This window comes from Podarcis pityusensis (genome assembly GCF_964106645.2).
Source record: "Podarcis pityusensis genome assembly, chromosome: 8".
Taxonomy (NCBI): domain Eukaryota; kingdom Metazoa; phylum Chordata; class Lepidosauria; order Squamata; family Lacertidae; genus Podarcis; species Podarcis pityusensis.
The window spans coordinates 49,386,268-49,413,089 of NC_138033.1; the positions used below are offsets into that span (position 1 = coordinate 49,386,268).

The 26,822-nt window shown below is 45.4% G+C and overlaps 1 protein-coding gene across 8 annotated transcripts in view; it reads left to right on the forward strand.

The window, feature by feature from the left end:
• The window catches only part of ZNF469 (zinc finger protein 469), a 286,315-nt gene that overhangs the window by 189,547 nt on the left and 69,946 nt on the right, over positions 1-26,822 (forward strand). For all 8 annotated transcript variants that reach the window (XM_081017728.1, XM_081017725.1, XM_081017731.1 and 5 more), the window contains one exon: positions 23,327-23,473. The gene's annotated coding sequence lies outside the window, so the exon portion shown is untranslated. The remainder of the gene's footprint in view (positions 1-23,326; positions 23,474-26,822) is intronic.

The window sequence follows — 26,822 nt, forward strand, 5'->3', positions numbered from 1 at the left end:
AAGCCAAATAACTCATTCCTGAATAGCCCTTGCTTTACATCTGAAAGTCAGAAAATATTATAATTTAGGTGAGAATGCCTCTGTGCATGTTCAGTGTGTACCTATAGCTGAATAGCCTGGGCAGCCTCTTTGTATGCAGGCGATGGCCACAAACTTTCACACTGGAGACTGTAGCTGTTCAACCCTGTCTTACAAACAAAGCACTTTGCAGACCTGGTTAGAAAATGAGTCCAGCCGCTTGCAGGCCTTGAAATATGTTCTAAGGTATTAGACCAGGGTTCATTTGATTTGTCAAAATTATGCAGATAAAGCTGAAGGAAATGGAACAATTGAGTGAAATCCTACACCACTTGTAGATGGTTACCATATGCATGACAATAAAGATTATGTGTCACGGTGGACATTAATGCAAACCAACACAAGGATGGGATGTTATAGCTATGGTTGGTTTTTGTTGCTGCTGTTGATTTTCCATTTTTGTTTATGTATAATTGAAACTTTTTGATGGTGATCTTCACTACCCTAAAGAACTTTTTGTTTTCCCAGGCTTCCCCTCTCTTTTTTAGCTTCTAAACTGACACCTCATATTTGCCAAATAGTTTCTGCTGCTTTTATATTTCTCCATATAGCCATCCTGGGAACTGTCTATAAATGTTTAGAATAAACCAGCACATAGCTAATGAATGGCCCAATCCTATGCATGTTTATTCAGAAGTAAGTCCTAGTGAATTCAGTGGAACTTACTCTCAGGAAACTAGGATTGCAGCCACAGTTTACCATCTTAATATACTAACCTAGAAATAAGTTCCACTGAAGTCGACAGGGCTTACTTCTGAGAAGACGTTGCACAGGCTGGCTTGCTGCAAATGTGTTAAAGAGAGGGATAGAGATGCTTTAAATAAATAAAGCTTTCCTCTTCCCCAAGCCCAAGCATCACTGGTGTCCTAGACACTGAGCAGCCGTATAATCTAGGGTTTCCCAAACCTCTGAGCTCATTGAACCCTTGGTGAGCATATCAAGTTACTGACCACAACCCAAATTCCTAGGAATTTAAATGAAACAAAGTCATGAAATATATAATCAGTGTTTAATAATCATCAATCACCATTACTTTAGGAATCATGAAATGTAAAAAAGAATAAAAATGCATGACAATAAAGAAGCATGGACTGAGAATAACAGTGGTAGTGTGGAATTATCTTATTAAATGCAGAGGCAACTCTCCATTTAAAAACTTGGCATGAGGGGAGATGTCTCAGGACATCTCTGTATCTTCTGTTTGGCTATGAATATCTTGCCTTGCTCATGTACCTTTGAATCTTGACTTCTGGACCTCATACTTGCTGCTGAGGCTGTTCTGCAAGTAGCCTTAATAAACATCTCTTCCTTGCTTTCAAGTAAGAATCACTGTCATTGTGTTTTGGGGTGGGAGCCTGACACACACCCACACACCCCCCCCACACATCCTGTATATCGTAGTTCTGTATCCTATCTAATATTAGTTCTGGTTAAAGGTGAGTTAGAAACAGATTGCATGAATAAACAAATAAATAAATGCAAATATTGATGCTTAAAATCCTAAGGTTAACTGGGTTTCAAGGTTAAGTCTAAATAATGTGTGGTTGATCTTGCAAGCAAAGTTCTAGTCTGCTTTTACACAAGGTCCCGGTTCAGTCATCATGCAGGGCTGGGAATGTCCCCTGCCTGAAATCTTGGAGAGCCGCTGCCCGTTCGTGTAGAAATTTCTGAGCTAAGATGGATCACTGGGTCTGTGTTGGTGTAAAACAACTTCCTAGGTTCTTCCTACCTTGGTCTAATTTCATACTTCGGCCTAGAGTACGCTGTGAGCAAAATGGGACTGAATTCTGAATAAACACTCATAGGTTTGCACCATTAGAAATTGGCCGCCTAGATATGCAAGGAATAGGAAATGCTTTTCAGTTCAAGGGTCACATTCCCTTCTGGGGGCCACATGCAGTGTCAGGTGGGGCCGGGGGTAATGGTGGCTGGAACAAGAAGGGCACATTTTTACCTTTGTACAGCAAGCAGGTTTCTACACACACACTTCTCTATCCAGGCAAGCAGCAGTACAGTGGTACCTTGGGTTACAGATGCTTCAGGTTACATACGCTTCAGGTTACAGACTCCACTAACCCAGAAATAGTACCTCGGGTTAAGAACTTTTGCTTCAGGATGAGAACAGAAATTGTGCTCTGGCAGCGTGGCAGCAGCAGGAGGCCCCATTAGCTAAAATGGTCTTCAGGTTAAGAACAGTTTCAGGTTAAGAATGGACCTCCAAAACGAATTAAGTTCTTAACCCGAGGTTACCACTGTACTATCAGATGTCAGGGACCTATTTCTGCCAGGCAAAAGCACACAAGGACAGTGCAGAGCAGGGCTGGTGAGGGGTGTGGCTGGAGAAAGTCTCAAGGGCCAGATAAAGAGGCTTGGGGGGCCATATTTTGCTCCTTGGCCTGAAATTCCCCACCCCAATATACAGTAATTACTCCAAATATTTTACCTCTGGAAGCACCTTATGTTTACCATGCTTAGAACCAGCTGTACTTTCTTCCACCGCTTTGCTCTCATGCAGATAAATGGCCTCTCCATCTGCACGAGGGATTCCATCGAAATGGGATCTTTTACTGTGCATATTCTGACGTGGTCAAATGGTCTGCTGGAGGTTTTTACACCATCCCGACATGACGGGTGAATCTGTCTTCCTTGCTTGGGTCAGCCTCTGGCTTGGGGTGGCCTGTGAGTTGAGCTAGAAACCAAGACCATTTCAGGCGCTCCATGGTGGGCCAACCTGCCCGCCTCTTCTAGGCACTCACTATATGTGCCCCATAACTCATCTCCCTTTCATTGACAGCATTCGCTCCTCTTAGCTTTCCCACACCCCCCCACACACCAAGGGCCGTCCACCCCCGCAGCTTCTATTTCAGTCTTTTGTTGCATCTTGGTGCCAATGAAACCCAAGGCTCCTTTGGCTGGGTCCTTCATACTGCTGTTCAACTTGGCCTGTGCACCCGTGCTCGGATCCTGCCAGCTAAAAGCACGCTGGCAGAAACCTTCTGACGCCTTCTGGCAGGGCCTGACCTGTTAGACAAAGCGATTGCAAGAGAAGCCGCTGCAACGGCAGGCCAGGAAGAAACTCTGTCCCTGGCAGAGCTGCGCCAAACCTTCCTTGGCATCGCTCAGTTTTGGCAATTTGGGGGGTGGGGGAAAATTGTCTGAATTTGGGGGGGGGGCATTTCTTGGAAAATCTCAGGGCATTTGGAAGTTATCTCAGTGTAAAATGAGGTGGCCAAGAGTTCCGCTCCCACTTCTTTTGACAGTTTTTAAAGAGCACAGCCAGATCTGCTTGTAGCGGGTGATAGGCAATGGTGTTTGGGCTCCAGAGTAATTGGAGGAGGGGTGTCAAAGACCTATTCTATTTCTGAAGCAGGGTCCCTGCCTCTATCATCTTAGAGCTGCCCAATCAGCATGAAAGGGGAGCATTTAGCCAAACTGTGTTTCAGAGCTAAGCATTTAGGAACACAGAAAACACAGGGTGCTTCAGTTCCAGGAGAAGGGTGCGCAAGCTCTGTTACATACCGTGAAACTTCATGGCAAACACAATTAATCCACTCCAGAAGAAGAATCCAAATCATTTGCCCACATACGTGCACAGAAAATATTAGCTCTAACTGAAAGGCAACACATGGAGATCTGCATTAATCATTGCAATGTATCACTAATTATTATTACTACATAATTAGAAGATTATTGTATCATATTAGAAGGTGTGTGGCTGTGAGGGGCTATGGCTGTGATGATCATGATGGGGCTCTGCACTTCTGAATTTTCAACTACACTTCTGGTGATGCGTCTGTAGCATCATTCATTTCCTGATGACTGGGCTTCAGTAATGCCTGGGAACACAATTCTAGTGGAGTCTTGGGTTGCCTTACAATCAGAGTTATTCATTATTAGAGTCGCTTTTTTTCAGATGCATGAAGTGTCAGAGGGCTATGAAACCGTAAACATGACTGACCATCTTATGTGATGTGCCTACCCTGCTTTTTTCACTTCTTCAAAGGAGTGCACAAATCCTGTTGGCTCTCATTTGCTGTTCTTATGCAGCCCATGGGCCATGGGGCTGAATGTTGTGAGCACAAACCACAAGTCTGCACACTGCCGTGCTGTGGATTGTAAAATGTCTGCGGCTGCTTACAGCAAATCATTACATTTGGATTTAATTTGCCCTGAGCCTAGCCCAATATGAGTGTGTGAGAGAGATCAGAGCAGTCCAATCCTGTCTGTCAGCAGATGGTTGGTCAGAGCGCAACTATCTCCCAGCTTCATTTTTGCAACCGCATCATTGTGCTTGTGAAACAGCCACTGCATTTCTTGAAAGTTTTCTTTCCAAAAAACCCACTTTTTCCAAAATCTCTCACTTCTCCCTGCAGCACAGATAGATGACTGAGACCTTTCTAAAGGACGAATATCTTGGAACGGGTTGTTTTAATCAGCCCAGGAGGAACAGCAAATAAGTTAACATTCCAGGGGGAAGAATAGACTGCTCTTAAAAAAACAACCACCAAACAAAACACTCTGAAGATTGCAAAGGTCTAGAGGTGCTGCTGGAGGTAGATAGCTAAATAGCTAAGAGCTTATTTTTCCTTGACAGAGCAATAAAATTCTGGAGAGCAACACCGCCACCTGTTAGGCACAACAGAATGTGCAGCTCTGAAAAGCAGCTCAGTCAGTGAGGCGAGGGATGGAGAGGCAAGGTGCCTCTGCTGAAGCCCATAATCAGCGTAATCCAGTGGAGGGCAAGCTAGGCTGTATCCTTAAAGCTTTGGGTTCAGGTTCTCCTCCTACTCACTTGGATCCATGCTAAGTATGCATGCTAATGATAGAAAGAGTAGAGACTGAAGGATCAAAAAAGTGACATCACTATGAATGCTTGGAGGCAGTTGGAGGATGGATGGCAGCTAACAGATTGGGGTTGAATTCTGACAAGACAGAAGTACTTTTTGGGTGGGACAGGGGTTGGGCAGGTGTGGAGGACTCCCTGGTTCTGAATGGGGTAACTGTGCCCCTGAAGGACCAGGTGTGCAGCCCGGGAGTCATTCTGGGCTCACAGCTGTCCATGGAGGCACAGGTCAGTTCTGTGTCCAGGGCAGCTATCTACCAGCTCCATCTGGTACGCAAGCTGAGACCCTACCTGCCCACAGACTGTCTCACCAGACTGGTGCATGCTCTGGTTATCTCCCGCTTGGACTACTGCAATGTGCTCTATGTGGGACTGCCTTTGAAGGTGACTCAGAAACTACAACTAATCCAGAATGCGGCAGCTAGATGGGTGACCAGGAATCACCACCGGAACCATATAACACCAGTTCTAAAGGATCTTCATTGGCTCCCAGTGCATTTCTGAGCACAATTCAAAGTGCTGGTGCTAACCTTTAAAGCCCTAAACGGCCTCAGCCCAGTATACCTGAAGGAGCGTCTCCACCCCCATCACTTAGCTCAGAAACTGAGGTCCTCCTCCAAGTGTCTTCTGCTGGTTGCCTCACTGCGAGAAGCGAGGTTACAGGGAACCAGGTAGAGGGCCTTCTCAGTAGTGGCACCCTCCCTGTAGAACACCTTCCATTCAGATGTCAAGGAGATAAAGAACTATACAGTGGTACCTCGGGTTACAGATGCTTCAGGTTACAGACGCTTCAGGTTACAGACTCTGCTAATCCAGAAATAGTACCTCGGGTTAAGAACTTTGCTTCAGGATAAGAACAGAAATGGCTCAGCGGCGGCGCAGCGGCAGCGGGAGGCCCCATTAGCTAAAGTGGTACCTCAGCTTAAGAGCAGTTTCAGGTTAAGAACAGACCTCCGGAACGAATTAAGTTCTTAACCTGAGGTACCACTGTACAACTTTTAGAAGACATCTGAATGCAGCCCTGAATCAGGCAGTTTTTAATGTTTGATGTTTTATTATGTTTTATATATTCTGTAAGCTGCCCAGAGTGGCTGGGGAAACCCAGCCAGATGGGCAGGGCATAAATAATAAAATCATTATTATCATATGGTCCCCACAAGCCAGCTACCCCTGTGGCATGGGCATAGCCAAGGGGGAGCAGGGGGCAGCTGCCCCCCTAAATCAAGTAAATAAATAAAAATACTTAACTTGCTGACCAATCGCATCACAGATAGCTCGGTTCTGCCCCCCCCAACATAAACATAAAGCCTGCCCCCTAACAGAAATCCTGGCTGCTTGGTTGCGCCACTTCTCCATTTGCAAAATGGGACCCATTTCACCGGGTTCAATTTGCTTCAGTTTAGCCGTGCTGTAGAAATGACAGAATTTGTTAATTTAGAACAGGCAGTGGTCTCTAGCCAAAGCGTCCTGGGAGCAGAGCCCTCCTCGTGCTGTCAAGAGGAAGAAGAGTGCAAGGCAGGCAGGCCAGAGAATGTCAGGGCCTGCTCCAGTCAGATGGCCTCCCCAGCCTCCCCACCCCAACCCCAGCTAACTTAGACTGGAACGTTTTAATCCTTTAAAATTGTAAACTACCTTGGGTGGCATATAGTGGTAAACTACCTTGGGCAGAAAGGTGGAATATAAATGCAATGCATAAATAGTAATAATAGTACCTGATAGATGCCAGTGCACTGAAGAATCGGTCTTAAGCAGCTGAAAGGAATACAGTGGTACCTCGGGTTACATACGCTTCAGGTTACAGACTCTGCTAACCCAGAAATAGTGCTTCAGGTTAAGAACTTTGCTTCAGGTTGAGAACAGAAATCGTGCTCCGGCGGCACGGCGGCAGTGGGAGGCCCCATTAGCTAAAATGGTGCTTCAGGTTAAGAACAGTTTCAGGTTAAGTACGGACCTCCGGAACGAATTAAGTACTTAACCCGAGGTACCACTGTAATTGAAAGAGGCAGTTGCTCTGCAGAGATCAAGGAAGAAAAGATCAGAGGAGGAGGAGGCCTCTCTTGAGCTAATGTGGCCTTTGGGTGTTTGAAGAAAAGACAGGTTTATGGGGTGAGTTTAGCACTCCGTTCCGTTCCTCCTGTGGTGGTGTATTTCGGTAGCACTGTCTTTCTTTTTTATGTTTTTATTACCGACTCCAGAGATGTGCGCTACACACAACCCATGTTGAGCTTCTCCTCGGCAGCTGCTTGGCCACTGTGAGAGCAGAATGCTGGGCTAGACAAGCCCTCTTGGGCCCAATTCATCAGCCGGACTCTTAGGCTCTTATGGGCTTCCCTTCATTAATGACCCTTAGTTCTGTGCACCAGTTTAGGTTGTTATGGCACACTCCTATAGAACAACTTTTTTTTCATTTTCATCCCATGATCAGCCATGTCAATTTTTCAACTTTAACTTACACACACACACACACACACACACACATTTCTCAAACCTCATTATCTACATCTCTCTCTGGCAGTTGCTATTTAGCAGTTATGTTCTAACAAAATGCATCATTTACTAAACATTCCAATTATGAAGCTGTATGTTAATTCCTTTTTTTTCTTTGCAATGGCAATTCATTTTATTTGAATATAAATTATTGTCTCTGTTATATGTTACGATGGGCATCAAACAATAATGATGGGGTCTTTTGTGAACTCAAATAACATTTTGATTTGAGGGGAGTGGGGGAGAGAAACTCAACCCAACAATTTAGAACCTCCAAAAAAAGGACTGTGGGAAGATAGTGATCCACCCATGCAAACAATCCCTGCCCCCACCCCTGTGCCTCTTTCCAGCTGGAACTTCCAGTTCTGTGAGCACTGAGTTCCTGGTTTATTTATAATCGGTATACACATACATACACATATACATATGCACTTGTGCTTTGGGCCCAAAGCTACAATTTTTAGAGTAGCAAAAAAAAATTACAGGGTTCCGTTTTGTTTGCTCGTCTCTTTTCAGACAGCTGTAACTTCAAAGCAAAAATTGGTTTAACTCTTAGGTTCTGAAGAGCCTTGTCATTACGAAACATATATTTGGGGTCAAGGTTGACCTGGGATATGACTCTATGGCATTAGTGCTACATACTTGAGCCCTGGCAACATTGCTAAAGAGAGAAGGAAATCATCTTGACCCCTTGTTCCTTTTGCTAGTCCAGATTTAGTGAAAGGGGTAGGGAATGTGGTGCCCTCCAAACAGGGAGGGGCCGTAGCTCCATGGTAGAGCATCTGCTTTGCATGCAGAAGGTCCTGTGTTCGATCCCCAGGTAGGCCTGGGAGAGACCCTTTGTCTGAAACCCTGGAAAACCACTGCCAGTCAGTGTAGATTATACTGAGCAAGATGGACTCTTGGTCTGAGTTGGTATAAGGCAGCTTTCAATGTTCCTATGTTGTTGGACTACAGCTCCCATCTGCCACAGCCAGCATGGCCAATAGTCTGCTCCAACCACCACCTTCAGTGGTGAGTCTGTTGGGGACCAGAAAGAGGACTTATTCAGTGGCAGTAGTACCTGGGTTTGGAAATCCTCTCCCCAGTGACAGGGAGCTGGCATGTACCACTAATTGTTTTGGAAGGAAATGATGCAGGCTTCCTTTATCTGAGCTTTTAATGGATGGCAGATTATCTCCTTCCAGTTTCTCTGCTTTTATTGCTGTTGTGCTTTGTTTATTTTGTCGCTGAATGTTGATTGTTGAATTTTTGTGTTTGTACCACTGGTTGCCTTGGAAAGCAATTGCTGGAAGTCAGTAGAGGGATCTTTCAGACAAATGCATAAATATCCCAGGCTTCTGGGCTTGCCCAAATTCCGGCATCGTGCTATGCAACAGTGACTCTACAATAGTCCTAGCAGTGCCATAAATGTCACTTTGCACACATATAAAGAAACTCCCACACTGTTTTAAACTGCAGGCCACAGGCCCATGCACATGGTCCAAAGATCCTTGGATGTGATGGATTTTAGAGCATTCCTTCACTTGAAAGTCTTGGAAGTGGGAAGGGGTAAATTAAGTTTGTTTGTTTGTTTGCAAGCTGGCAAAGACCAGTCATTAGGGTTGACTTTTCTTTTTCTTTTGAGTCACAGTGATTCTCCTGGCTAGAAAGGAAAAAAAGAAGGGAGTTATATGATGCTTGACTTTTACTTCTCTCCCCCTCAAGGAAATAGTCACAACAACCTTGAGGCCAGACAGTAAAATTGTGGTTCAGCAAAGTAGCAGGACTAAACATGCCATTCTGACTCAATTGATTAATCTTTTTTTTTTTTTTTTTTTTTTTTTGGATGGTGTGGGGAAGGACACAGAAATGGGGCTGAGCACAAATGTGCTACAGGAAGATGAGAGGGTTAGAAATTGTAATCGGAAGAGATGGCAAAGGCTGAGGGCACTGCCCACTTCCCAGGACTTGCTGCTGTACAAGGCAACGCAGCAAACAAACCAAAAGTGAACATTACCATGGCAATAGTTTAATGGCGGAGTGTACTGCAATTGCCTTGAGGTCCTCAAGGAGGCACTTCGCCATGCTGGCCATAACTGTACAACACCATCTGCTGCTTGCTGATGTTCTCCAGCCAGAGAACCTGCCCTACTCACTACACTTGTTCCCTCACCCAGAAATCCATCTGGAAATCCAGTCCCTGCTCCTGGCTGACTTCATCCTTGATTCGGGGTGAGGTGGCTTGCATCCTGGCAATACCCTTCCCAATGTTGCTTTCTTGCTTCCTCTCAGTTTTATGAACTCCTTCCTCCTGGTTCCTTATGCAGACAACTCACTGGGGTCCCTTGTTATGGTAAAGTCAAACAAACCTCAGCCCCTCACCTTCCCTTCTGCTTTTTACATGTAAGCCTTCTTAGCACAGTTTCCAAACCAGAGTGGCTGGAATTGGAGCCCCCCACCCACCCTGGGGGAGAGGGGAAGCAAACACCCTCAATAAATGCTTGATTGTCTTGGCTGTTATCAAGCCCATGGCAGTTATTTGCTGAGTCTTTGATGGGCGACCCTGATGCAACCCAACACCTGAAGCCACGTTGATATCCATCTGTAATGCATCACTTCAGTGGCATCGGACTCGGCCACATGTGATAGAGCAGCGATGCCAAGGAGTGCCTTCTCCTGTTGCACCAGACAAAGTATTGGCAGGAGGTGCGATGTCAAACGTGACATTCCTGGCATAGCTGTACGCAGTAAACATGTCCTTCTGGGCACCTCGGCCTTCGGCAAGTGGCAGGCTACTGGCCTGCGTGTTATGTCATCCTTTAGATTCCATTGCTGAAATCTCCCCTGTGAAGAAAGTTTGCAACGTTTGGGACTTTGGGGTTTAGAGAAAAAGCAAGTAAGAAGTGGCATTATGGAAGTTTATATAATTATGCATGGCGTGGAGAAGGTGGATAGAGAATGCTTTTCTCCCTCTCTCATAACACTAGAGCTCAGGGACTTCTGACGAAGCTGAATGTTGAAAGACTCAGGCCAGATAAAAGGCTTCTTCCTGCAGCGCATAGTTAAACGCTGGAACTTGTCCCCCACAGGAGGCAGTGATGGCTACCAACTTGGGTGGCTTTTAAAAAGGGTTAGACAAATACATGGAGGAGAGGGCTATCAATGGTCACTAGCCATGATGGCTATGCTCTGCCTCCACAATTGGAAGCAACAATGCCAGTTGCTGGTAACCACAGGAGGGGAGAGGGCTCTGCTGCTGAAATCCTGTTTGTAGGTTTCCCAGAGGCTGACCACTGTGAGAACAGGATGCTGGACTAAATGGGTCATGGGCCTGATCCAGCATGCTCTTCTTATTTTCTTATGTATTTTTCTGGGTCTTTGTCTCTGAAAATAGGCAATTCTTATTCTTCCACCGAGGAGCGACAGGTTTGGGACGGTCCATAACTCTATTTATACATATGAATAGTGTCATTTTTTTGTCCCCAACAATTTAAATTAGTGAGTTGGTTGTTGAAATACAAATATATTGCCTGGAAGGTGGAAGTTTTGTCACATTAAGTTGCCTAAGAGGAGGGGATTCTCCATGGCTGGATCCAGGGTGTAGGTATAACTGTGTCTGAACATGGAGGTTTTATTTTGTCAGTGGGGGAAGGGTGAGTAGATTCAGGACTGTCTTTAGATCTTCTGAGATGCCCATCAGAAACCTGGGAAATTCAGGAAAGAAAAAAGGAAGTACTTTTTCACACAGCGCATAAGCTATGGAATTGGCTCACAGAAGAGGTAGTGATGGCCACCAACTAGGATGGCTTTAAAAGGCGTTAGACAAATTAATGGAAAAGGCTATACAAAGGAGGAACAAGGCTGGGTTGGGTGGGGAATAGAGATCTACACTGGGATCTGCTTTCCCTGTGAATCGTGCCACTTGAGGCGGTTACCTCAAGAGTGTGTAAGTTTGTTGATTTGTGCAGCTCAGCTATTGTGGGCACACACTGTACACTCATTGGCTGTGATGTGTGAACCCCGCTACTGAGTCAGACCTTTGATTCATCTAGCCCAGTACTGTCTGATTGGCAGTTGCTCTCAAGGGTCTTAGACTGGGGGTCTCTTCCAGACCTGCATGGAAACACCAGGGGCTGAATGTAAAACAGATGCTCTGCCACTGAGCTATAGCCCTTCCTCATCTTCAAACCCTTCCTCATCACATCTCCCTAATTCACCAGTCTCTCTGCTCTTATACTGGATAGTTCAAACTTTTAGTCCATCTAACCCAGTATTGTCTACTCTGACTGACAGCAGTTCCCCCGGGTTTCAGAAGGAAGCACTTCCCATCACCTGCTTAACTGGAGATGCTGCCAGAGATTGGACCTGTTGCTCTGCCACTGAGCTCTGTATGGCCTCTCCCGGCTCTGCATGGCTGGGTGTGGGCACCTATCCTTGTTTGTCTCTGGCATCTGATGTGCCAAAGGATTTTCTGTTCCATTTCCTCAAACTGGCACCTTTCAGTTTGTTTAGAGTCTAAACTTTAGACTCTGGCACACTTCCTCTTGGTAAAAATGTGCCTGGCATGTGCCATCTTTCCATCCCACTCCGCAGCATCTTGGTAGACTGTTGTCTCTTTCGCCTCCGCAATGCATTTTGTTACAAAGTCAGTCTGAAAAACCTGCCTGCAATTTGCCTCCCCCCCCGCCTGCCCGTTTACTTGAAAGTGCCAGAGTTTAGCGTCTCCTTGCGCTGCGTCAGAAGGAGAAAGCTGACATTGTTCCATCCTGAACACCCGCCAGCGTCACTGTGCCCTGAATTCTGGAACTGGTTCAGTCATGCATGTTTGCATATGTTAAAAATATTTAGTCCAGTGCTTAAAAAAATATTATGCCCCAAGATCTGGGCCAGCTAAACATAATGCCATCTATGTGTCTAGCTGAACTGGAAACCGTGCAGCACAAAGCAACCCTATCTTCATGCAGGGTTTGACACGGCCATGTATTTAACTATTGAGTGTGAACGAAAGATATTCCCCTTTAGGATTTCTAGCATGCTGACTCCAAAAGGTTTCAAGAATTACCTTCTCTCCCCCCCCCCCGGCCCCCAGCTCCCCTGTGTTTTATTTAAACAACCTACAAGCCTGTTGTCCTCTGAGAAAAAAGACGGCACGCTTCTCGAGAGGTCAAAGATCGCCCAGAGTTTCTACCCTATTGACCTCCGTCTGCTAAAACTGGTGTTAAATTGGTGCTCTGGAGCAAAGCTTTAAGCGATGAGTGACAGGAACAATTTCAGAGCCCTCTTGCTCTGTTGCGTCCCTCCTGCCACATGCAGTTTGGGTGGTAATGACTTTTCTCCATCCAAGTTTAGCTTTTGCGATTTCTTATGTCCTCCTTTGAACAGCCCTCTATAGATTGTGAGATTGCAGCCCAGAATCTTTCCTTCACAGCCTGATAGTGGTATTTGAAATGAAAGGCTATGTGGGTGGGTCCACAGTTCAAGGACTCTTGTGCCGGTGTCTGTGATGTTGTACCTTGTGATTTTGCACCAATGGAGTTAAACTCCAAATATGCTAGTTGCCATATGCGCTAATTTACAACATCTATCAAAGTTGTTACAGAAGTCACCGAAAACTTAGCTCACAAACTTTGTGTACTCAAAGGCAAAGAACCTGAGGAAAACTTTTTGGTGACTTGGTGGGACTTTATATCATATGCATCAGCTAACAATTTGCATGACTCCTTACCCGCATCTAGAAAAGAAATATGGACTTCCTGATGAATGTGTCTGCTTAAATTAGATTAATAGAATTGTACTTACCTATAATGTATGAGCATCTCCTCAATGACTTCGCAGGTTTTGGGGTTGGGTTTTCTTTGTTTCATTTTTGTTATCTACAGGGGAAAAGTGGTGTAAGATAATGTTTTTGTAAATGCAATAAAAAAAGGTATTTATAGAAAGGTCATTACACAAGTCTGATGTGAATGGAGGAGTGTGACCCACACAAAGTGGGAAGGTGGAGTTCACATTGGCAACTGTAGTCACCATCTCATTCACAGGAAGCAGAACCAAGGAAGCATCCATTGCATTGGCACAAGTTTGTGATCAAAAGCATAGGAATACTGCATTTGTCACCTGGGCTCTTTCTCTGTGTGCTCCCTCCAAAGGAGGTGCAGAGGGTGGCAACACGAGAACAGACCTTCCCAGTAGTGGCTCTCCGTTTGTGGCATGCTGTCCTCAGGGAGGCTCACCTGGTACCGTTACTTTCTGTTTTTAGGCACCTGGCAAAATCATATTTATACACCTAGGCCTTTGGACTTTAACTTTCTGTTTCTCTTTCAGTGGAGTGGGTTGAGTTGAGTTGGATCTGCTCTTTCATACATGTGATTAGTGAGCATTTTAGGTTGTTTCTACATTTGTTTTTAATGTTTGCTCAAGTTGCTTTTAGTTTACATTTTTAAAAGAAAAAAGACCACTAAATAATAGCAATGGAAATAGTACTTATTAACTCAAAAATGTGGGTGCTGATGTGGAACAGGATGCTGCCCTGAGCCACTAGGATGAATGCCACTACTGTGGTACCTTGGTTCCCGAACAAATCGGCTACCGAACACTGCAAACCCGGAAGTAAGTGTTCTGCTTTGCGAACATTTTGGAAGTCGAACAGACTTCCAGAATGAATTGAGTTCGGGAATCAAGGTACCACTGTACTGAATAATTATTATTTGTGCTAATCACACCCTATATCAGAACCGCAATACTTTTACAATAGAATCAACACTCCTCCTGGGCTCACTAATATTCATCTTCCCAACAACAACAAACCATCCTTCAGATCTTAATTTTTCATTTCAAAGGTGTGATGAATGAATGAAATGACCAACTAACAGCAGTGGAAGGTTCTGTCAGTTTAAGTTCTCTCCATTTCTTTTTTTTTTTCTTTTTTCTATTCTTAAGTCCAGTGCTCTCCATTTTGCAGCAATTTGTGTGGTTTTTGTTTTGTTTTTTTCAAAATTTGGATAAGGGCAAATTTCAAAGAATGGCTGTGTATTGGTTAGCATAGCAAAGTATGGATTTGATAGAGTTGACTTCAAATGCACACTGAATCAAATTTCCCCTCCATCCCTTCCAACTAATCAGGTAATGTTTTCAGCCTAGCTTTGGGACAGTGGTGATGCTACCGATTTTCCAGGAATCATTTTCCTCTGAAATGCAAAACAGGAAGAAGTCAATTTTGCCTGCACTGCAGTGACAACATTGGGTGGCTTACAATTTATTTCTGTACAAGCGTATTGAGAAATAATAATAATAATAATAATAATAATAATAATGTGTAAAAATCAGAGAGAGGGAGACACTGAAGGGATCTTTATTCCTTCCTCCACACACCTCATTTCCTGCAGGCATTTTGAGAGCAACTGTAAAAGTCTATCCGGTACACTGTAGCTATTCATGTCTCAGTTGGGGGCCAAAGTGCGTCTGAAGTATATATAGAAAGGAAAAGGGTGAAAAATATGTGTGTGTTGTTTATATATATATAAAAGGTGCACACGGACAGGCATGGCTAAGAGAATGACTTGTTCACAATGTGACCAAGGGGCATAATGAGTCAGTTGTTTTAACAGCGCAGTATACGTAGAGGCTGGCATTGAGAAGCAGAGAGGCTGCTTGCTAAGGAGGCTGTTAAATCAGCTGGACGGAACTGGCAGGAAAGTAACTGTTAAGTTATCCCTTGGAGACAGAATTATAGGAGGGGTGGGGAGGGGGAGGAAGATGGAGAATAGTTTGGCTTTGCCCGTTTAGAAATGGGAGAGCTTTTCCTCTTCATCAAAGGAATAGAGAAGCATATTTCACCCAGTTCTTCACCATCAGAATGTCAGATCTTGAGAAATGTTGCAAGCAAATGCTGAATTTTGAAAAAAAATGTCTTAAATATAGACATGCTTGCGTGGTGATATGAGTGTAGCTTGGTGGCAGAGCAGCTACTTTGCACTGAAGTAGGTCCCAAGACTGAGCTGGTATTGCCAGGCACCTGCCAGGGCCCCCAACACTTCAGGGGCCCACCACTGACTCCAGATCCCCCAAGCCCTTGTGCTGTTGCTACCTAGGAAACTGCATCGTGCTTAGTCAGAGCACTGGTCCATTGAGCTCAGTACTGGCCACACTGACTGGCAAACATTTTCCCCAATCCTACTTGGAGATGCTGTTGGGGATTGAACCTGAGATCTTCTGCATGCAGTTCCCACCCAGAGACCAGAGTGAAGAAAGGGAGCATTTTTATCCCCTTCTCTTTCACTCTCCTGGGTAGTTGTGTGGATTGGGGCCAGAGGCAGAGGGAAAGTGGATGGGTTGCAGTGATGGTAGCAAGGAGGAGACTGCACCTGAGGGCAGAAGGCTATCTTAGGGGGTGCAGGACACGGATCTCTCTCTGCCTCTCTGTCCCTGCTGCATGAGACGGCTGCCTCACTCTGTCTCTTGATGGGACCATTCTTACATAAGTCTTGTACGTATATCATAAGGGAACTTTGAATGTTCAGACAGTCACATACAGCTCTGATGCTTCCTCATTCATTCCAGTGGAAGGAGGAATAACTCTGCTTGAAATGGACTGGCTGGAGACATCTGTGCGGACAGCTGAAATGGAATTGCTCCTTGAAAGGCTTCTCTGATTCCCCAATTGCAAATTCATAAGATGGATATTCTCCCAATATTTTCTGGAAATTCTAGTGATTCCCAAACATATGCTGGTCAACTTCAATATTCCATGTCTGGATGTATCTTGGTATGTGGCAATAGTGGATGGTACTGATGGTGTTTGACAGAACGTTGCGTTTCCATTTTGCCTTTCCTCTGAGACACTCAGGACAACATCCTCTGAGACACTTCACCCCTCCTACCAATTTCTGTCCTCACAGCAATCCTGCGAGGTAGGTTAAAAAGTGACCAAGGTCACACAGAGAACATAATTTGGCTGAGTGCAGATTTGAATGGGTCTCCCCAATTCTAGTCTGATGCCCTAGCCACTACAGCATTGTGCATCTCTTTAATAAGTAGAAAGGTCTTCCTTAAGCAGATATGGTTGTACATGAGCTGTGATCTGGCAAGTCCCCTGCCTGGAGTCTCACCTTGGCCTCAACATCTCTAGATGGGTATGATAATGCCAGTCAACTTCACAAAGCTGTTGTAAGGAGTGCTGTGACACAGACATAAAGAGTAGAGCATGGATAGGCAAACTAGGGCCCGGGGGCCATATCCGGCCCAATTGGCTTCTAAATCTGGTCTGTGGACGGTCTGGGAATCAGCGTGTTTTTACATGAGTAGAATGTGTCCTTTTATTTAAAATGCATCTCTGGGTTATTTGTGGGGCATAGGAATTCGTTCATTATTATTTTTTTCAAAATACAGTGCAGCCTCCCACAAGGTCTGAGGGACAGTGGACCTGCCCCCTGCTGAAAAAGTTTGCTGACCCCTGGAGTAGAGGAACTGCAAACAGTGGAAAGAGGCATACAAATGCCACAGATAGTAGCTCAGTGGTAGAGCATCTGCCTTGCATCCAGAACATCCCAGGTTCAGTCTCTGGTTGGACTTGGATTATCCACTGCCTGAAATCCTGGAGAGCTGCTTTCAGTCAGTGCAGACAATACTGAGCTCAATTGACAAGCGGCGTGGCTCAATATAAGTTCCTTTCTAAGGGCCCAATACAGTTGTATGTGCAGGACAGCTGTTGACAAAAGAAGCAGGGGTAACTGGCAAGGGACTCCCTCACAGGGAGCAAAGCACACATAAAGGGGGGGGGGGAGGCAAACTGACCCCTAAGCATTATTCATATGCAACCATTCCAGTATCGCATTTTTGGTGGAAGAGAGGTGGGCAATGCATGCAGATTGTCTTCCTGGGGTCTTTCCCAAAGATCTGAAAACTGTCCTGCATCCACCTCCTCCTTAACCTTCTTCCAGGGCAAAGTAATTCCTCCTTTTCCTTTAGCATTTCCCCCCCCCGACTCAGCCTTCAATAATCATTTTTGTAGTCCCGCCCCTCCATACAACTCCTTTCCAATTTGTCCACATTTTTGTCAACTTGTCAACAGATATCTGTGCTGCACCCTTTCATCTCCCATGACAGCACTGTCTGCTTGCGGGTGCTGAGAGGAGCGTGGCCTCCGCCCCCCCACGAGAGGCTGAGCCTGCTAATTAAAGGAAAGTTCTGTCTCCTTATTCCTGGAGTGTTCATGGATTCTGCTGCCCGGTTTGGATGTACAGGAGTCTTTGAATTCCACAAGCTTGTGTGCCACCGGCTTTCTCTGGACCACAGTGAAAGCTTCCATTCATGCCGCCAGCCCGGCCTTCTTAAATTACCACACCCCAGGCCTCTGCTCCTCAGCCTTGCACTGTTTTCCTTTCATTAACAGGATTCCCAGATTGAATGTCTATGAGAAGCTGGGAAGAGATGCTGTTGCTGTATTTGCTCTCAAGGGCTGTGCAAAAGGGCTCTCCATTGGAGGGAGTCTGGCTGCTGCTTATCAGGTGGTGGAAAGAGAGCAAGACATTTTTATTTTTATTTAATCCAGCTCCAGCTTTGCTTTGTGCATATTATTTTTTCTTTAAATGTGGATTTAAAATGGAATGTATCATTTAGAACAGTGGTTGTATGGGATGAAAGGGAGGAGAGGAACAAACACCAGGTCTTGGGGCAAACTTTCCAAGTCCTCCTGGCTGAGAACTTGATATGATGGTCCCATTTTTGTTATGAAGCTGTGTTGTAGGAAGGCAGACTGCTCCCCTTTTTAACTCACTGTTAAGTCACTGTTAAGTCTACTGTGACTCGGAGTAGCCAGGTCCTCTGAGAGGCAGATACAGGGGCTACTGATGAACCAGATCCAGAACTAGCAGATGGCACAGGTGTTGAGCTTTCTTTTTTTTCTTTTTTAAAGTATAAAAAGCCCTCCTAGAAAGAAAGTTATGAAGCAAAATGTGTAGGTACCCTTCTTGGCGATTTCTGGGGGGATGAGTTTGCCTGGTTGCTCCCACCTCTCAATCTGGCAAGGCTACCATGGAGGCCTTGTGAACTTCTAAATCAGACTCCTATAATGCATTCTGTGTGGGGCTGCACGCAAGGGACGAAGGTTTAAACATTTCAGCTGGCGCAGGATGCTGCTACCCAACCAGGGACTAGTGTAGGTCAGCCAACCTGCAGAAATGACAGCATTGGTTACCTGTGGGTTTCCATGTCCTCTTTGAGTCACTGCCTTTGAAGTGTGCCTCTGGGCACCAGTTGTTGGGACACCTGAGTGGAAGGAGCCACTGCCCTCAGTCCCTGCTTGTCTCTTCCCCACAAGAGAAATCTGGTTGGCCGCGGTGGGAACAGAATGCTGGACTAGAGAGAGGCCTTTGGTCTGATCCAGCTGTGATGTTCTTCTGATGTTCCCTCCATGGTTGGAGGCAGGAAGCCTCTAAATACCAGTTGCTAGGAATCACAAGTGGGGAAAAGCACTCCAGTTAGGAGGGTCAGGGACTAGTTGATAGGGAAAACTCAGAAACGTTTTCTTTTTAGAATAAATGAAGCCCATGCTTTGCCACAGACCTTGCATTGCTCATCAGCACTGGGGTGTCTATTGAGGAAACCATCTATCTGCTGTGAGCTTTGGCATCCTCTCCAAAAGGCATGGCAGCAGTGCTATGCGCTGGTCTCATACAATCTTGCTCCAGCGGTTTTCTTTTGATCTGCTCAGGGTTCGCTCCCAAGGGTGGCAAAGCTGGGCATTTGCAGGGGACCCAACACCAGCCAAGAGCTCCTGCCCAAACAGTACCTTCATTGTAGTAGCCCCAAAAGGTCCAAGGCAGAATTCTCAGTTTGCACACCTCATACCTTCCAGATTGAGAGGGCCCATTACTGTGGCCTCCAGGCTTTTGCAGAAGGGAATTAAGTGCATTCCACAATTTAAGGGTTGCACAATTAAAATGGATTAAACTGGGATTAAAATGGATTAAAGTGGATCATTTGTGGTTAAAAATGTGACAAGAAAACACAATGCAAATCTGGGACAAATGATGGCTCGAAATATGTATAATACTAGTCAAGCAAATTAGGACGACTGCTTGCTGCCATATAACTGTCCTGCAAACAACAAAAATTCCAGTATGAAAGCTCAATGAATGCACCAGGAAGGTTGTCAGCAAGGAGAAGAAACGAGGGATAAAGTTAAGATGCAATGAAGTCAAACTCCATTATATATGGGTTTTAAAAGCAAATAATTTTACAAGTTTTCTGAACCAGAAAACTTAAGACTAGTTCTTTAACTAATAGCATACAAATATAAGCATCTTGAAGCATTTACGATTACCTTATGGGTTTTATAGCCCATTATTATTTACGGCAAATACCATGAACAAAATGGGAAATTGGCATGGATTGATGTTTACTTTGTGATGATTTGAAATTCAGTCTCAAACCTACATAACATGTTAGCAGTCTTGTTTGTCAGTTTTATCTTTCATTAATTATTTTATTTCTCTTTCATTTATTTTTCTTCCTATCGAGGCAAGCTATATAAAGTGTGAGATTCATTCAGGCTGAATTTATTGAGAGCATTTGGTGATTTGGGATACATTGTATACACTATTTTGATTTTCAGTAAATACAATTTTAAAAGAAAAGGCGGGGAGGGGGTGAATGAAAGCTCAATAAAGACTGGAGACAGCCTAGCCGCCACCTATTTTATGCAAGCAAATCAACAAACCGGCCATCTGGAGAAGCCCTAAGTGAACACTGCTTGACTCCAGCCCACTTCAATGTGGATCTTCTTACCTCTGGGCTGAGGACAGGAGTGTGCGCATTGCCAAGTGAATGGTCTACCTTAAAAGTCATGCTCATGTCCATCTGTGCACATCATGCACACTGCATGAGACCTTTAGAGTCAGGGTGGTTTAGTGACTGGAGTGGAAAGCAGTGCCTAGCATGTTGGATTAGGATGGACAAGACCCAAGTTCAACCCCCACCCCACCCCCGCACAGTGAAGCTCATTGCCTGACCTTGGGCTGCTACCATCTCAGCCTAACCTACTTCACAGGGCTCTTGTGAAGATAAAATAGAGAAGCAGGGAGTCATGTATGCAATTGTAATAAAAAGGCCTTTGGAGGAAAGGCAAGGTATAAATGTAATAAATAAAAGTAATGAACAAGATTTGCGTTTCAGTGTATGGTGGAAGCAGTGGCCAAAAATGTCTTTGGCAGACAACCGGGAGAAGAACTGGTTGTCAAAATGCACCTCCTAATTTGGGAAAAATTCCACAGAGGTTTTAAGATTAGACCCCTTGCTTTTCTTCTCTCTCCCCTCCCCAGCATGCCTGTAAAATGTAAATATTTTTTGTTAAACAATTAAAGTGTTCCACTGGCCGGTCTTAACAATGTGCAGTGTGTGTTTATGTGTGAAGTGTGTGTGTGTGTGTGTGTGTGTGTGTGTGTGTGTATACATACACATGCATACACACAGAATTCTGTGTACTGAAGAAAATGGTCCAGGGTGAGACGGAAATGTATATTAGGTACTTCTTGAACTTGGCTCAGTAGCACACAGGCTGCCAGTGCAGGGCTTTCAGGATAAGTGAAATGCAATTCCAGCATTCTACCCCACTTCATAGCTGGGCCACAACTTTCTGCACCAGCTGCAGCTTCCAAACCTTCTTCAAGGGTAGCCCCACATAAAGTGCATTGCAGTAGTGTAGCCATGAGGTTATCTGAGCATGGGTTCCTGAGGCAAAGCTGCCCCTGTCAGCCAGGAATGTCTGCAGCTGGTGTACTGACCTCTCCTTCTGCTTAGAGAGATTTTTTGATATAAAAGAGCAGTCTGAAGCAGTACAGTTGGTTTACCTCCTCTGACTGCTTCCAGTGAGAAAAAGCCTTTGAGCCAAGACGTGCAGGGTTAATGTATAGCTGGCTTGGGAAGAGATCAGTGAGTGGTCAGAAGTGAGGGTCCTTAAACAGATGGGTTTGCACAATGTGTGTGTTTCTTGGTTGCCTGTTGGGATGACACTACAACTCAGCAATGTTTGGTTGCTTCTGAGGCCGCCTAAACTAGAAGATAAATGTGAGCTATTAGAAACCACACATGTTTTATTACAAACAAAGCTAAAAGTCATCCCAGCCCTGATATTACAAACGACAAAACCCAAGCCCTCGTCACCCTCCCCCGAATCATATTGCAGTTATCTCTGGTAATAAACGTATAGACACAGAGGGGAAGCCTTTCCCCTTGGAAGAGCTGGTTGGCTGGGCTCTTTATCCTGTCTAAGACTTTTATTGAAATTCCACTTGATTGTCAAGATTAGATGGCAAATAACTGTCTGCATTTATGGGGCTACATAAATAACTAGCATCTGAGAAGGAATTTGATCGCATCCAGTGGAGATTTGTATTGCCCCATGTGAGGGTTTCAAACGATCAGCATCTCTCCTTCCACTAGGAAGTGGGTACCTTCAGTCTGCTAATATTCTTCCTCCTTTTCACAGTGGAAAACCCAGAGCAGGGTTTTGTTTCAGCCAGGCAAACACACTGTGTGGTTTGTTCAAAGGAGGCCAGCCTGTGCCTGTCCCTCCCACCTTCTTTATTTTGGTGTAAATTGAGAAGAGGTGATTGCTCCTTTTAAAATGCGAAGCACTAAAGGTGAAACCTGCCTTGTGACCTGGAAAATGAGCATCCTTATCCTGGGTCTATGGGAAATTGTCTGTGTTTACTCATCAGTGATGGGAAATGAATTCTGCATATGCCCAGAGACACTTTCCTTTATCATTGCATTTCATATTCCTGGGCTCAATCCTGGATTAAAAAACAAACAAAACAGATACTGGGACACTACTTTACTGAGCCAAGAGAGGAACAGTGCCCAAACCCTGGGGGAGGGGTGCAATCCTGATTAATCCTCCATGCTAGGACAGTTATAGTACAGGTGAAATTGCATCCTTTACAAAGGCAACTTGATTATTCAAAACACTGAATGCTTTTTAACCAGACGTATTCTTTGTTGGCCACCAATGTTCATTGTGCACACAAAATAGAGTTGTTTGTGCGGTGTTCGTTTTGAGGACTAGCTGCTCGGCATAACTGCACACGTATTGTTCACTGTATTTTAGATTAGTACTGATTTGCACTTCTCAAAGCAAGACCTGAACTGAAATGGCTATCCTTTGAAATTTCCCCTTCTCCTGATGTCTCATTGGAGTTCTCCAACTAATGTATGTGTCCAAAGATGCATGCATTAGGAGGAAATGTGCACACAGATGCCTATTTCGGTGAGAATAACATGCAAAAATGCATTATATGGGGGGGGGGTGCTTGCCAAAATGTGTACTTTAGTCCAAACAGCATACAAAAACATGCATATTCAGAGAGCTGTGTGTTTATTGGGAATTGTTCCCAGTTGCTGGGAATCACAGGTAGGCAGAATGCTGCTGTTGTGCTTGGATCCTGCTTACGGGCTTCCTATTATGGCACCTGGTGAGAACAGGATGCTGGGCTAGTTGAGTCCAGCTGCAATTCTCAGAAATTTGCACTTGAGTGCTGATGAATTGTCAAGAGGGTTTCAAAAATCAAAGCAAGCAAGGTCTTCGTGAATTGCTGCTGAAGTGTGGATAACTAACTGGGGGGCGGGAGAGAGAATGAGGAACAGTGAGAGACAGACTGGACAGAGGCCTTCCATCCCTCGCTTCCATTCCTTCTCAAAGGGTGAGATGTTCCCACACACCTTGGCCCTGCCACTTCTGGACTCTCTGTCTCTCTCTGCCTGCCTTCTCTCTCTCTGGGCTGTGCCTGGTGCTGCTGCTGCTGCTGCCTCCTTCTCCTCCTGGAGCCTTGACTTCTGTTTGCTACTGGCTGGTGCAGCGAAGAGGAGGCGTGCGCTGCCTGCGAGGAGAGGCTCCCTCCGTGCCTGTGGTCAGTCATGAAACATTTCTCTTTTCCTCCGCAGATTACCAAGCAACTGCACAGCGCAAGGCGCTCACTGGATTTGCCCGTCTGCCTGCCTTTGCCTTTCCAGAGCTGCTACCAGCCTCCCCCTCCCAGGCCAGTCCCTCCAAAGGCTCAGCCTTGCAGCACTCTGCAACTCTATAATGAGGTAAGCCTCCTTCCCTTTGTCTCTGGTGCAGTGGAAATGCTCTGTGTGGTTGTATGTGTGTGAGAGAGAGGAGTACAGTAGGGGCTGAAATTGCAGCTCATCCCCCCCCCCCCCATATGTGAGGTTTGGGGTTCTGTCCTCAGATCTTCCAGCTTTTGCTCTCAGAGTTATTTATTTATTGTATTTTTTTTTACAAATTGTGGTGCAGTTATTATCCTCCTCCTCTCTGTCTCTCTCTTTCTGCATTCTGCAATAAAAAAAAGTTGCATCAGTATTTTGGCAGGAAGGGGGGAAAATGAGTTGCTCTGTGCAGTCTGTTGAACTTTTTCATTCAGTCTCCCAGCAAAAAAAGGGAAGGAGACTTTGCAGGAGTTAAAAGAGCAGAGCCAGGGGATGCGTCTCTCACGCACCCCTGAAATATTCCAGCTATTTGTGTCATCTCTCTCAGACCTCTGCAAGAAAGTAGACCAACCCTTCCATCTGCCCCCTTGCCATAGAAGCGTGCGAGTTCTTGGAGTAGCTCAGGCTCTTGAGTATGGCACCAAGAGGAGCTTGACTTGTGCTGCTGAGGTCTACCAGGAAGGGGGTTCTCAGAGATGCTTAGAGACCCCTCCCTCCTCCCCCCACCCTGTGGCTCTGAGGCTGTGAGGTTGCTGGGAGGTGAGGAGTTAATACCTCATCTTTCCTCTCCTCCCTCCCCATTCCCATCTCTTGGATTCATCTGTAAAAAATAAAAAGTGAAGATAGATCTGATCATCTGCTGAGCAGAGAAGCTGCCTTTGATCTGAGCTGTTCCTCCTCTTCTTTTTCTCTATGGTTGTCTCTCTTTTTAACCCTTTTTCCTGGTGGCTTCTGGTTGTGTTTAAGGAACCACATAATTTGCCTGGGAAGATGCATCAGTAACCTTCGATCACACAGGTGGGATAGGGTCCTACTTTGCAGGGCTGCCAGGGGACAGTCCTCTATCTCAAAGCATCTTCTATTGGAAGGGCTGTGTCCAGTCCAAGTCCAGTTTGAAGATAAGGAACCCCAAGAAGGGAGAGCAGGAGGGAGTCTTGATGTTCCCCATCTTAAGTGGGTACCTGGGTGGCAGACAGGCACTCAGCTGGTCACCTGCTCACAGCCTTCCCAGCCCAGCCCACCCTGGTGAGATGTATTGTATTTCTATTTCAATCATAGTAATTCTTTATAAATTTGCATCTAGACATACCTATAAGCAATTCTGTGTGCCCTTTTGTTCTTCTTGTGGTTGGGCATTTGTGACTTTTTGGCTATGTGACACCTTAAGGTGCAGTGTAATATCTTAGCGCATAAATACATTTAAAGTGCTGGAAGTTGGTTTGGGGGCAGCAGAGAGGATCCAGGATGCATGATTCCTGCATGTTTCTTTACAGTGCTAAATAAGAGAATTCCTCTGAGCATGTACAGAGAGTGGACAAGGACTGCTGGCTGCCATGAACCTAGGGTTGGAGGGAGATTATTTTGATTAGCAAGCTGTTAGCTTGTTTGAGTGCCAGCACCTGTTTGTTCATGGTGGTTTTTAGGAACTAAGCACTGTGACAATGAGATGAGTTTCCATCATATCGTGTTTTTCGCAGTTCTAGAAGAAGCCAAATAAAATATACCCTTGTCATTGCAAATGTGTACAAACCTACCAGTACAAATGGTAGATTGACAGTACAAGCTTATATATGGCTGCTCAGAAGTGAGCCCCATGGAGTTCAACAGAGCTTTCTTCTGGGGAAGAGTGTATAGGATTGCACTCTAACTTGTTCTTTCATTCAAACAATCAGGGCAAATGAACAAATTGCTTTGTGCATGACTAGTCTCTCCCATTCACCTTTTATACCCACTCAGCCAGAGGTAAGCTCCCTTGAACTCAGTGGGATTCACTTCTATTCTGAGTAGCAGGCACATCTAGAATTGCACTGTAAAGCTGTGCCTTTGCACTTTATTACGTTTCTATCTCACCTTCCCTCCATGGAGCAAAAGGAGACAGATTGTGCCACTTTCCTCCCTTTACCTGCACAACAACCCTGCAAGGTAGGTGAGGCATCAGGTCTCTAGCCCAAGGCTGCTTAGTGAGCTTCATAGCGGAAGTGGGGAGACCTTGGCTCTCCCCAGTCCTAGTCCAGCATTTCAACCACTGTGCTGGACTCACCCAGATCAAACTCGATCTTGTGAATGACCTGGCCACATCTGTACCAACCTCTGTACCTCAAATAAAATAAAGTAAAAAGTAAAAAAGCAAAACAGAGAATGGGTTGATGTGGAAGGAGAGCTTTCCAAGAGCACCTCTCTCAATGCCATGCAAACACCAGAACCACCTTTTGATTGCCACAGCCTGCAATGTGGTCTCTGAAACTTGATGGGAGTCTTGTGGGCCACTGGGTAGCCAATGTAGAAGCAGCCTGTGTAAGGGCACCAATGAGTGGAATGCTGAAGGAACATCTATCCCACCATCCTCTTCCAGTACGTGGTCTGGCTTTTAGATCCTCATAGTGCTTCATTCCTAAATCAGGAGATGCCACCAAGGCCCCCACTGGCCTCGAACTGACTGACTCCCTTCCACAAACGTTTGAGTCCGTGATTGCATCCCAGGTTAGGGTGGCCACTTATGCATCGCCCCCCCCCCCCAATGGAAATGCATCCTCAAAATGAAGAGAAAATATGGCACAGACTTGCAAAAACCAAAACCAAAAGGTGTATATGAACTTAAATGTATGGCTGTAGATTTAGAAATGCTTACCCTAATTTAATAAGAAATGCTGTACATCTTACCACGGTGGGAAAGACTATGAGAAGCTGAGTTGTGTGTGCTGGCTCAGTCCACTCTCCAGGTGCTCCCTGTTGATGGGCAACTTCCAGTTTTGCCTCCCTGCCCCCAGGGCTCTCCCTTCGTAGGAGTCTTTATCCTATAAACCAAAGTTGGATGAGAGTGGCCTTCAGATCAAGGACTGTCCTCTCTCAAGTTGGACACATATCTGGAGTTTGATTGCAGGGGGGTGGAAGTGGGAAATATGATCTGCACATGCTCAGGGATACCATCTTCCTTACTTTACATGACCCAGGGTTGAACTTCTGCATTGGTCCAATGCTGGCTTGACATTGTTAAGGGCTGTGGTTTGGAAAGCACCTTCCTGGGTCAAGTTCTGAGGATGTTTGACAACCATCTGCATGTACCCAGGTGTGTAGTACAGTGTATTGTAGAGCCAGGATGCTGCAGTGGTTAAGAGTGTCAGACTAGAACCTGGGAGACCAGAGTTCAGATCCCCCACTCAGCCATGAAGCTCACCAGGGTGACCTTGGGCCAGACACGGCCTCTCAGCCTAACCTACCTCATAAGGTG